Here is a 12,113-nt window from a genome sequence, read left to right as displayed (position 1 = left end):
AGACTGAAAGTAAGTGTATATATATATATATATATATATATATATATATATATATATATATATATATATATATATATATATATATATACACATATACAGGTCCTTCTAAAAAAATTAGCATATTGTGATAAAAGTTCATTATTTTCCATAATTTAATGATAAAATTTATGATTAAACTTTCATATATTTTAGATTCATTGCACACCAACTGAAATATTTCAGGTCTTTTATTGTTTTAATACTGATGATTTTGGCATACAGCCCATGTAAACCCAAAATTCCTATCTCAAAAAATTAGCATATCATGAAAAGGTTCTCTAAACGAGCTATTAACCTAATCATCTGAATCAACGAATTAACTCTAAAAGGACCTGTATATACATATACACACACACACAAACAAAGTTGTGCTTATAAGTTTACATACCCCTTTCAGAATGTGCATAATGTTTATAATAGAAAAAATAAGAGGGATCATGAAAATATTTTTATTTAGTACTGTCATGAATAAGCTATTTCACATAACATGTTGACATATACTTCACAAGGCAAAATAATAACTGAATTTATAAAAAAGTTAAGATACCCTTGAATGTTAATCTTATGTGTCATTTCCTTGATGATCCATGACTGTTTTTACATTTTGTGATAGTTGTTCATGAGTCCCTTGTTTTTTCCTGAGCCTGCTGTTCTTCAGAAAAATCCTCCAGCTCCTGAACATTCTTTGGTTTTCCAACAGCTTCGGCATATTTGAACCCTTTCCAAAATTGACTTTATGATTTTGAAATCTGTCTTTTAACACTGAGGACAATTCAGGGAAGTATTTATGAAGCTTCTGAAGTTTAGTACTAAATGGAAAATATGATTTTTAAACAAAATGAGAAGAATTTATACACCATCATCCTGTTCAAAAGTTTACATCCCTGGCTCTTAATGCATTGTGTTGCCTTCTTGAGCATCATTAAATGTTTTCATAATTTGTAGTAGTTGTGTAGTTGAGTCCCTCAATTGTATTCAGTGTGAAAAAAATGGATCTCAAAATCATATATTCACTTTTGGAAGGGTTCAAATATGCAGTAGATGCTGGAAAACCAAAGAATGAGCAGGAGTTGGAAGAACAGCAGAACATCTGCTCAGGACAAACAAGGGAAGCATGAGCAACTATCAGAAAATATAAAATCATGGATCCTCATGGATTATCCAGGCAATGATGCATCAGATTTAAGGGTATGTAAACTTTTGAATACAGTAATTTTTATAAATTCAGTTATTATTTTGTCTTGTGAAATTGCTTCAGGATCAGGACAGTATTAAATATAAAATACCGTGCCATTTTCATAATCCCTCTTATTTTGTTTAAATTACTTACATTTTGCACATTTTTCAAGGGGTATGTAAACTTATGAGCACAACTGTATATCATTAACATTTTATTGCATAAAAACAATTATACTTTTCATCACTCGGTTCATGTGGATAATTTTTTCTATTTTTTTATACTTCTTGAAGGGTGAAAATATTGGTTGAGTAGACGTTCAATGGATGGATAAAAATATCTTCTTTTTTATAATTTATATAATATTTTTCTGAAAATTAAAGTGGGTCAGTCTAAAAACCAACTTCATGGTGCCATTTTAGTATGCTGTGAGACATTTAACAAAGCTAAAGCCAGAATGTTGTATAGATAAACTAGTTTGTAGTTGGATGACAAGATGACCAATCTGCCTATCCCTAAATCTAAATCCATGAGAATCTGTATAATGGTTTCAAAATGATGGGGCTTTAATTAAAAATCTGAAAGCTGAGCAATATGTAGCTCAACATATGGCATGAAAGATCTACCTGCTTTTATCCTGTTATAACCGTGCTCTGACAGCTCCTGCTCCAAAGAAACACATGAAAGTGTCAGCTCTGCCGTCCATGCTGAGAGTTAGTTGAGGAAATGGAGCGTGAGAGCCATCATTAATAACATAACCCATGTGATGACACAGCACCCCTTCCATCCAACTGAGAGTCACATGGCAGAGCCAGCCATTTGAGTCCTCCATTAATTCAGAACAACACTGTCTACAGCAGTCACTTCCATAAAGTCCTTTCATACACTGCACCATGTTTCCCGCTAACGACAGAACACAGAGAGCCACATTAGGGAGGAATAGGCAAACTTGGCAAAAGGTCAAAACGGAACAGTAACTACAAATAACTACACCATATTTTTAAATCTTGTCCATCCTTCTGTTAAACCAACATCCTAGTTTAACAACTATATACACTTAACAATGCAATCCAAAGGGCCTTTTTCTGTGTGTAAATTTGGATGATGGAGGGGGGTGGGGGTGTGAGATGCTTCTTCCAAAATGGATGGGCTTTGAGGATGTTATCACTTTTCCAGTCCATTACCAAATATAATGGATGTGCCCCACTGCCATCTTGATTTTCCCTCAACACCAAAACAAATTAATCCCACTAATGACCGCTCCAAAAAGAAAAGAGCACCAAAACCAGATAGAAGTATTCACCATCCATCAAAGTTGGAAATCTGACAAAACGGATAGCTCAAACACAATCTAACCCAATCATCTTGATCACTTTGTTTTGTTTCCCTCTTACCTCAGATGCATTTATGTGCAGGAGCAGACACATTTATTTATTACAAAGATGAAGAGAGATGTTGGTACATTGTTTCCTTCAGCAGTTCTGAACTACTAAAATCTTCCTTTTATGAACATTAAACACAGTTCCTCAAAAAACATGAATAATCCAGTGATTAAAGAGGGGGTTCATCCAAAAATGAAATTTCCACGATTGGGTAGACTTTATTATCTTTTTTTTCTTTTTTTCTTTTTTCTTTTTTTATAGTTCTTGATTATCATTTGTCAGTTTTGATGAAAAATGAATTTTGATGAAATGAATCAGTTTAGACAATCTGCTTAATATCCCCTGTTAGGTTCCACAGAAGAAAGAAAATCATAGAGGTTTCATATGACATTATGGTGAGTAAATGATGACAGAATTCAGATTTCTGTGTGAATAAACCCATTATTAGCCAAAGGATGTCAGCAGTACCTGATTTCCAAACAAGTTGAATCCATTGATGGCTTCCAGAGCTGCTTTGGCTAGTCCCAGCGAGCTAGAAGACAATAGATCAGATTCACAGTCACAATGAGCATCTCCTTTTAAAGACGAAATAAATATTGCGCTTGCTTTTGAAGACTTTTCACGAAAGGAGAACTAAGCTCTCATTAAATACTGCTGAAATCCAAAGCCATTTTCATCCATGAAAGACTCCTTTGAGGTTAAACAAAGCTAATAATTTCTGCATTTTTTTTTTCTTCTTCAGCCACTCAGTCTTACAATTGGAGCACAAGATTAAAGCTAGGTGTGCTTAGCAATAAATAAAAAGTACCACCCAATTGCTATTGGTGAAGAAAAATCAATATTGAAAATGTAGAAAACGAGCAAACTGAAAGGCAGTGGGGATAATTCTAAATTGAAAAGAGCATGGAAGAATCCAGCTCTGCTCCGTGCATCTCTTCCCAACAAAACCATCAGCTACGATCACAATCAAGCTGCAAGAGGTTGAGACACTATTGATTTTCTGCCTGGACAGAAAGCAAACATGCTCAGCCCCAGATATACTGGTCAAATCTGACAATGATGCTGACAGACTATGCCACTTTTACATTCAAACTGGTAAAACTAAAACTCACAAAACTGGATAATGTATAAAAAATGAGGGGGAACCATCTGCTGTAATGTGTTACTATAACTGGCTCTCTATTGGTGACGGTTGGTCTGGTCTTTGTAATTGGATGAAATGCCCTTTATTCTCATTTTAATTAAATGGAAAGTTTCTGAGAGAATTTCAAAAGAAACTTTTAAACAGGCCTCTTGAATGGTCATGATTTACAGCCCTCTGGCGTTCTGTGACTTTACTCAAAATCTGGCACTGTTTCAATAGATCTAAAAACAGCAACATCTATTTCCTTTGTGCTGGGCCGGAGTACACTGATTTAAAACATTTATCACATCTCATTCTGAGCTCCATCCACAGCAATCCAACAACTCTCTTTACTCTGTACACAGAATAATCATGTTAGAAGAATAAACTCATTAATTACTTATGAGAAACACATTTGCTTCAGCTTCTTATTTGTTTCAGCTTGCAAAAATGTATATTTACATTTATATTCATTTTGCACAGGCTCTTATAAAACAAAGATAGATGTGATGTTCATTAATGTAAAAAGCACAGGTTTACTATTTTAGTTTTAGAGAGAACATCACATCATACGTTATTTTAAACACGTATTTCTTCTTTAAATGTCGAGAAATTATAGAAATCAATACTTTTATTTTTCTGATGATAAAGACATTTATACTGTTTCAAAAGATTTCTATTTCAGATAAATGCTCTTCTTCTGAACTTGCTATTCATCAAAAAAAACCTGAAGAAATTCTACTGTTTTCATAATAATAATAATAGGGTTTTTTTTTAGCAGCAAACCAGAATATTAGAATGATTTCTGAAGGATCATGTGACTGGAGTAATTATGATGAGGAATTAATTGAATGTTAAAATGCATTCAAGTAAATAATAATAATAATCATCATTATTATTATTATTATTATTATTATTTTAAATAGTCAAAATATTTACAAATTTTACTGTTTTCACTGTGCTTTGGATCAAATAAATGCCGGCTTGGCGAGCAGAAGAGACTTCTTTAAAAATCATAAAAAATCCTACTGTTCACAATCTTCTGACTGGTAGTATATGATTCTCAAACAATGTTGCAATTGATTGAGTTGTGCTGCAGTAAAGCGCTTCATTGTAGTATACTGTGATTATCATATACTTAACATTATAATGAGAACACCATTATAATAAAATGCTGTGAATTTTAGAGTGTAGTTGCCGTGTTTCTGCACATTGTTGCGTGAAGAGTCCACAAAAGGAGTTAACTCTGAACAATGCAGAAACGTTCATGTGCATTTGGGGCATTTTGTGCAGATATCCTTTGAGTTGTAATATTAATGTTCGGTAGAATAAACAATGAAGCAAATTCTACATGAGATAGATTATGAGTTTGATCCCATTGATTAAAAACATGCTATCATATGCTACATTCTACCAGTCATCTTCAGCATGCGCAGTTTAAAACAGAAATGCAGAACATTAATAACTACTGTCATATACATAATGTTATAATGACAGCACTATTTTAAAAATGTTTTGAATTCTTAGTGTTTCGTTGCCATTTAATGTTAACGATCTTTTAATCAAAACATAAAACATTATTTTTGTATTGGCGAGGCATCCGTTACACATTTTCCCCGTGTGTTAACATCAGTAATTATGGCTGTTGAATGTCTGACTTGACTCTTGGTAATGTATTTTTCCCACCATCCCCAAACATGTGACTTTGAATTTGACTCAGTCGACTATCGGAAAGATTCAAAAATTCCAATTCGACTATGAAAATTCTTAGTCTGGGACATCACTATATCATTTATTTCTGTAATTACAAAGCTGACTTTTCAGCATTCATTACTCCAATCTTCAGTGTCATGATTCTTCAAAAATCATTCTAATAATGCTAATTTACTTATTATTATAAAGGTTGAAAACAGTGCTGCTTATTTTTTCTTCAAGATTCTTTGATGATTGCAAAGTTTAAAAGAAAAGCATTTGTGATACAGACATCTTTTTTAACAGTCTGTTATAAATAGCCTTTGTGTACTTCTAGTTTAACTGTACTGTACTTGCAGTTATCAGAGTTGTGTAAGGTAAAATGCAAAGATTTATGCTACATATTTTCTGAATAAGTCAGAAAAAAACAAGCTATATTATACCTGTTCTTCCATATTTGACATTTCTCTAAAATAATTGAAAGACCGGTGAATCATTAATTGATCATTATAAAGTATCTGCTTAAAAATGTTAAACAATATTTTTCATTCAGTTAAAAATTGCAAAGAGCAGAAGTCAATACTCTAATTGGCCCTCAGTGGGGATGCTGTGAAGGCAAGATAAGGAAGCCTTGATGGAGAGAATCATTATTGAGTCTGGTTATGAAAGAGAGGCAAAGCGATGTGTTAGAAGTCACTGCCTATTGACTTGCTCTTCTTAAAAAGCATATTGTCTGGGCAAATCCACAGTCCATGCTGTCTGCAGAGCACCAAGAATCATTACTGCAATGGGCTGATAGGAGTTTCTCTATGTGAATCCTCTCAGTTAAGAGTTCAGTCCCTCATGGACTCACCCAGAGGAGGTGAAATGAAGTGTCACACTTACTGAATCTATAACCTCCTCAACATGAGCTCAAACTTTCACATCGTTTTAGGTGCTGGGTTTCATTGATGTGAGCAGCAAACAAAAGTTTGTTATGTTTCACAAAGAGCATGACGAATGCTGCCTTAGTACCTGGTAAAAAAAAAAAAAAAAAAAAAAAAACAGGTTAAGAGAAAATAAAAATTTTGTGCCTTGTGCACTAATTAATATTCAAAAGACAAATTAATTTAGTAATACACGCTGTCTTTGTACAAGACAATCACTTTCAGCGATGAATATGGATGCATCAAAATTAAACATTAAACACATTAAAATTCTAGATGATTCCTATAAGCCAATTAAACATATATTTAAAAAAACAACAAATCTAATCACATGAATTGCTAAAAGTGAATATTAAAATGTACAGTATAAAAATAGATATTTATCAGAAACTAAACATATTTAGCAGTGCTATAATCAGTGTTAATTTTGTCATTTAGTCTTAGGGCCCTATTTTAACGATCTAAACGCAAAGTGAAAAGTGCACGACGTAGGTGCACTCAGGGCACGTCCAAATCCACTTTTGCTATTTTAACGATGGAAAAATGGTCCGTTTGCCGGGGCGCATTTTTGAACTGGGTTGTCCCTATTCTCTTAATGAGTAATGGGCATAACGTTCAGTACACCAATCAGAGTGTTAAATCTATATCAGTTGATCACTAATAATATTGCTCAGTAACCAATGTTTACTGATATATTGTGCATCCTTAACTACAAATTATATTGTAGCAATTTTATTTAATGACAAAGTAATAGAAAGGGAACAGAAAGACAATGATAAACCTTACCTGGAATGCAGTTCTGTGCTTCCATTGTTATATTTGCTTCCCCGCTCCAACATGCCAAAGTCTGGCACACGATAAACTCTCTCCACACAGAACACCAGATTCTGGATGAATGATACATACAAATATGCAAACATGTCAGGGAAATGTGTCACACCAAGATCTCCAGACATCAGCGCACATCAACAAATATAGGTTTGCTTTGAGACGTAGACCTGCTCTCAGCGCTTTTTTAGCCCATGGGTGTTTTTATTTGTCGATACATCAGCATTCCTTCATGTAACCCATATAATATTCTGATTATACATGAATTTATTTGAATAATGATCCACTGTTTAAAGCAGCTAAAGTAATCCATCACTTCCATGGGTGGCATTGGTAATATCATAAGCCCCTCAACAATTCCCATCCCCAGCACAGAATGAGGCCATAGGAAAAACAAGATGAGGGAAAGAATGATGACTTTATGGTACATAAATGAGAAAATGTTCAAACACCCGGGGAGGCCGGGCTGACAGTGCTTTTAATTTAACATGAAGAGAACTGAGGGCCCCTAAAGCACGTTAAAATGGGGCACTGAGGAAGGTAGGCGAAAGACAAAATGCAGAGGGAGAAAGAAGGAGAGAGGGATGGCTTAAGCACTTTTATTTTGGGCCTGGACTAAAATGATTAATGTGACGAGCTTTATTGTATCTTAATGAATACCGCTGGCCCGGGGTGGCACTATTTTCCCTCTTCTTTCTTCTTCATCTGCAGAGAGAAAATGCAGAGCAGGAGTGGAACTTTTTTGAAGATGAAGATAGATCAGTCATGGTCATTCGTGTTTGCTGGATAAGCTGTTTTATTTGATAATTGTACAGTAACTGTTGAAGCGGCCCTTAGACTATATGTCTTTCTAATAATAGATTTAAACTATGACATTTCCCAATCACTCATAGGCCAGATATACCTACAGTAATAGCTTAAGATTTAAATGAACTTCAAAACTATGACAACACATAGAAACTGCTCTTTAATGGATGCTTAAACATGTCAAATTACTTTAAGTTCCTTCTAGTTCTTTCTGGTTCTTTATATTTAATTGCTTATTATTAATTACTTTGTAAATCCTATATAAACCTTGTCAAGTTAATGATACAAGGGTATACATGAAATTATTATTTTAATTATTACAAATAAATAAAAGATAACTACATCAATGAATCTGTTCACATTTTAGATTACGCTCTTTTACTCACTATTAAAGGGATAGTTCACCCAAAAGAAAATTTGATGTTTATCTGCTTACCTCCAGGGCATCTGAGATATAGGTGACTTTGAGATTTTTAACACAAGCCGTTGAAGTCTGTCAGTCTTATAATGGAGGTGAAGGGACTGATGGCTAAAACATACAATAAAAGCAAATTAAACCCTGCAGACACAAAAAGATTGGTCTGTGCAATAAACTGAACGGTATTTATGTCGTTTTTTACCTCTGATACATACAATGTCCTAACTGTTCGAACTGTCCTGAGTGCATCCTCCTGAGCACTTTCTCAAGCAGGCGCGTGAGGATTCTTCTTCTTCTTGCTTTACGGCGGATCGCATACTTATAAGTGCATTACTGCCACCTATCTCTCAAGTGGATCACTGACACTCCTAATTGAGATTGTAGATAGAGTGTCAGTGGTCCATTTGAGAAATAGGTGGCATGTGCCCAGGAAGACGTGCTTAGGATAGCTTTTATGACATTTTAGAATTTTTTTTGTTTTTTTGTTTTGTTGTATGTTTTAGCCATGGCTCCCATTCATCTCCATTATAAGACTGACAGACTGCAATGGTTTGTGTTAAAAATCTTCCATTGTGTTCTACTGAAGAAACAAAGCCACATATATCTTTTATGCCCTGGGGATAAGTAGATCAACATCAAATTTTCATTTTTGGGTGAACTATCCCTTTAACTAACTATTAACTATGACTTTTGCTTTAATATACCCCTAATCACTGCTTAGTAATACTAAATAAAGTAATAAAGTAGTTGTTATGTTTAAGAATTGGGTAGGATTTATAATAAGGTCTTGCAGAATAAGACATTAATATGTGCTGTTTAAGTAGTAATAATCAGCCAATCTAATATTGAGCTAATAACCAGCTAGTGAATTGAAATTGGACACTAAAGTGTTACCAATATTCTTATTAAATCACCAAAGAATTTAAAGTGAGAAGGGTACATAAGAAGCATGCATTTTAAGGTTAGACTTAAAAATTTTATATTAAATCCACTATTGTTTTGTATTGTATATAAATGTTCTACAGTCTATACACATTATTAAGTCCAATTACATAAGAAGTAACTGTAATTCAATTACAAAAAAACAAAAACAAACCTAACCTTACATTTTCAGTGGAAAAGAAATTTAATTATATTAACTAATTACTTGGTAACTAGTTACACCCAACACTTGATATTTGCAAATATTATTGACTAAATAAATGGTATCTATTGGATGTGAACTGAACTGAGTTTGATGATGGAATCACTGTTTCTCCAGAGCTGAATTAAACTCATTCAAAAATTGATGGATTTGCAGTTATTGAACCAAACTGAATCAACAATTACCTGATATTAACTGAATATTGACTGTATACTCTTATTTTATTTTAGAGCAGATTTACAGCAGAAATTTCTTTTATTTATTTTAATTTTTTGCATCACTGAATCTCTATTTTCTTGTGTGTCACTGTAAATCTGTTTAGTAAAGCTGTATTGTATAAAGCACCATATAAATAAGTGGCGAGATAAGTAAATATTACATTTTCTCACTTTTTAAACAAATTTTAGGGGAACACTTCATTTTAAGGTGTCCTTTTACACGTTACATGTACTTACTATAATAATAATAATAATAATAATAATAATAATAATAATAATAATAATATATTATGCATAATTACATGCAAGAACCCTCAGCCAAATCCTAATTCTAACTCTAACCATATACTAAGTACATGTAGTTAATTAATATTACTCAGTACTTAATTGTATAATTACACTGTAACAAGGACACCTTAAAATAAAGTGTTACCAATTTTAGTTTTCATTTTACTTGCAAAGCTCAACCATTCAAAGTTTATCAAGAACTATAAACCAACATGCGGTCCCAAACTAGCAAGTTCTCACTTAACATCTCAATTTACACTAAAACTGCAAATCTGTTGATTATCCTGGTGTATTTGCATTGGATTAAACCTTTCAACAATAATTTCAGCACACAAATTAGGGTTTATCTGTATTTAGACTCTATCCCAGAGTTGAAAAACAAAACAAAACCTCAGTTATTGAGAAGTGTCAGAAACATTTCAGACTGGATTACACACAAATATGCAAATAAGCTTGGAACCATTATTTTTCATTTATCAGATGGACTAACTAACTACATTTGAGTGCTACTAGCACATGAATTTCCCTATAACCACTTAAATCCAAATCCAAAACCAGAACCAAGGCACACATGTAAGAAAAAATGCACTGCCAGTGATGAGTAGGACAAATATTAAACTAGAAATTTCTCCCCGATTTGTTCTCCTGTTCATTAATAATGGAATGTAATGGGCTGCTGATTTCACAACTGTTTTTTAAATTGCATTACACACTCGAGCAGGCACTGTTTAGAGACATCAATTAGCAACTCTTTTGCAAATAGCTAAATAAAAGCTACAGTGACAATTTGTTAAGATTTGGAAGGAAAGCTCAGCTAGAAAGGTGATTCTGCCTGTCATATACACAATATAGTTGTACATGGTAATTGCTTAAAAACACAACATTTAAGAGTAACACTTTCCAAGAAAAGGGCAATGTGGCTGAATAAATAAAAGCTGAAGTTAATCAACAGACAGGGGTTTATCAGCAGAGTGTTAAATAAATGCCCATGGGAGCGGACAGCAGAAATAAAGGACACTGTTAATGAAGTCTGTGGAGCCCAAAGAATAGAAAGATTACACAACTATTACAGCAAACACTAACACTTCTCAGTGTCTTCTCTGGTGTATGAGTCCAGGGTCAAGGGTGAGTGCTGGCAGGATCTGAAGAGGCCTTTTAACGACAGTTTTATATTTGTGCTACAGTATTTTCCAAATAGAGTGCTTGGGCAGTTGCATAAGTGATCTCTCAGCTTGGTAAAATGCAGGAATTGGCATCTATGCTCTTTGCCCTTAACTATTTCAACTCAGCTTAATTTTATTTCTGCAGTAATGGTCCTCACAGCTAAATTGCTCAACATAGTCAAGGCCAAAATGACCCTAAGGCTAAGTCCTCAGGCAGACAGAGAGAGAATCCAATGGCTAGCAAAAAGATTTTGGGGTGTAAACCATTTCTCTACCTAATCTACTGCAAATCATCATGGCAAAAACTGACAGTCCTACTGAGGTGAAAAAAATCCAAATTCTCAAATTCTTATAGTTCTTACTACAGCATATAGTACCATCGTACAGATGATTTAACAGATGGCAATACCTTTGTAAACATTTTTCCTAGTTTGCAATGTAAAAATGCTGTCACATTTCATGGACAAAAAGGTCCATTGTGTATTGTTCACCTTTCTGTTGATCATTGCGACAAATTTGTATGACTTGAACCTGTTTCTATGTCTGTGCAGGAAAATCTTTTTGCCTCCTCACATGCCCCACTGGATTAGAAGATTCCTTAAATTCATATAGACATGTCTAGATTTAGTCCATAGAAATTCGCTAAACATCTACAGCACAGCATGTATTTTTGTAAAACTGTTTTGAACAAAATGCATTGTGAAAAGTGCTATGCAAATAAACTGAACTTAACTGAATTGGATTAACTGACTAATTAAACCTGTACTGGCATTTTTGTAATAAATAGTTCATGCAGTCATACCTCATCTGTATTGCAGATTATTTGTAGGCCAGAACATATCATTTCAACCAGGTACAACAGAAACAGAGAAAAGGCATCAATCTGAAAAGAAAAGCAAAGAAATATC

The 12,113-nt window shown here is 33.7% G+C and overlaps 1 pseudogene; it reads right to left on the bottom strand.

Annotated features, from left to right (window-relative positions):
- LOC113105387 (phosphorylase b kinase regulatory subunit beta-like) overlaps positions 1 to 12,113 on the bottom strand; it is a 76,973-nt pseudogene that overhangs the window by 41,625 nt on the left and 23,235 nt on the right.

The sequence above is a fragment of the Carassius auratus genome, chromosome 7 (genome assembly GCF_003368295.1).
Source record: "Carassius auratus strain Wakin chromosome 7, ASM336829v1, whole genome shotgun sequence".
In the NCBI taxonomy this organism is placed as follows: Eukaryota; Metazoa; Chordata; class Actinopteri; order Cypriniformes; family Cyprinidae; genus Carassius; species Carassius auratus.
This window is presented reverse-complemented; position numbering and strand designations above follow the sequence as displayed.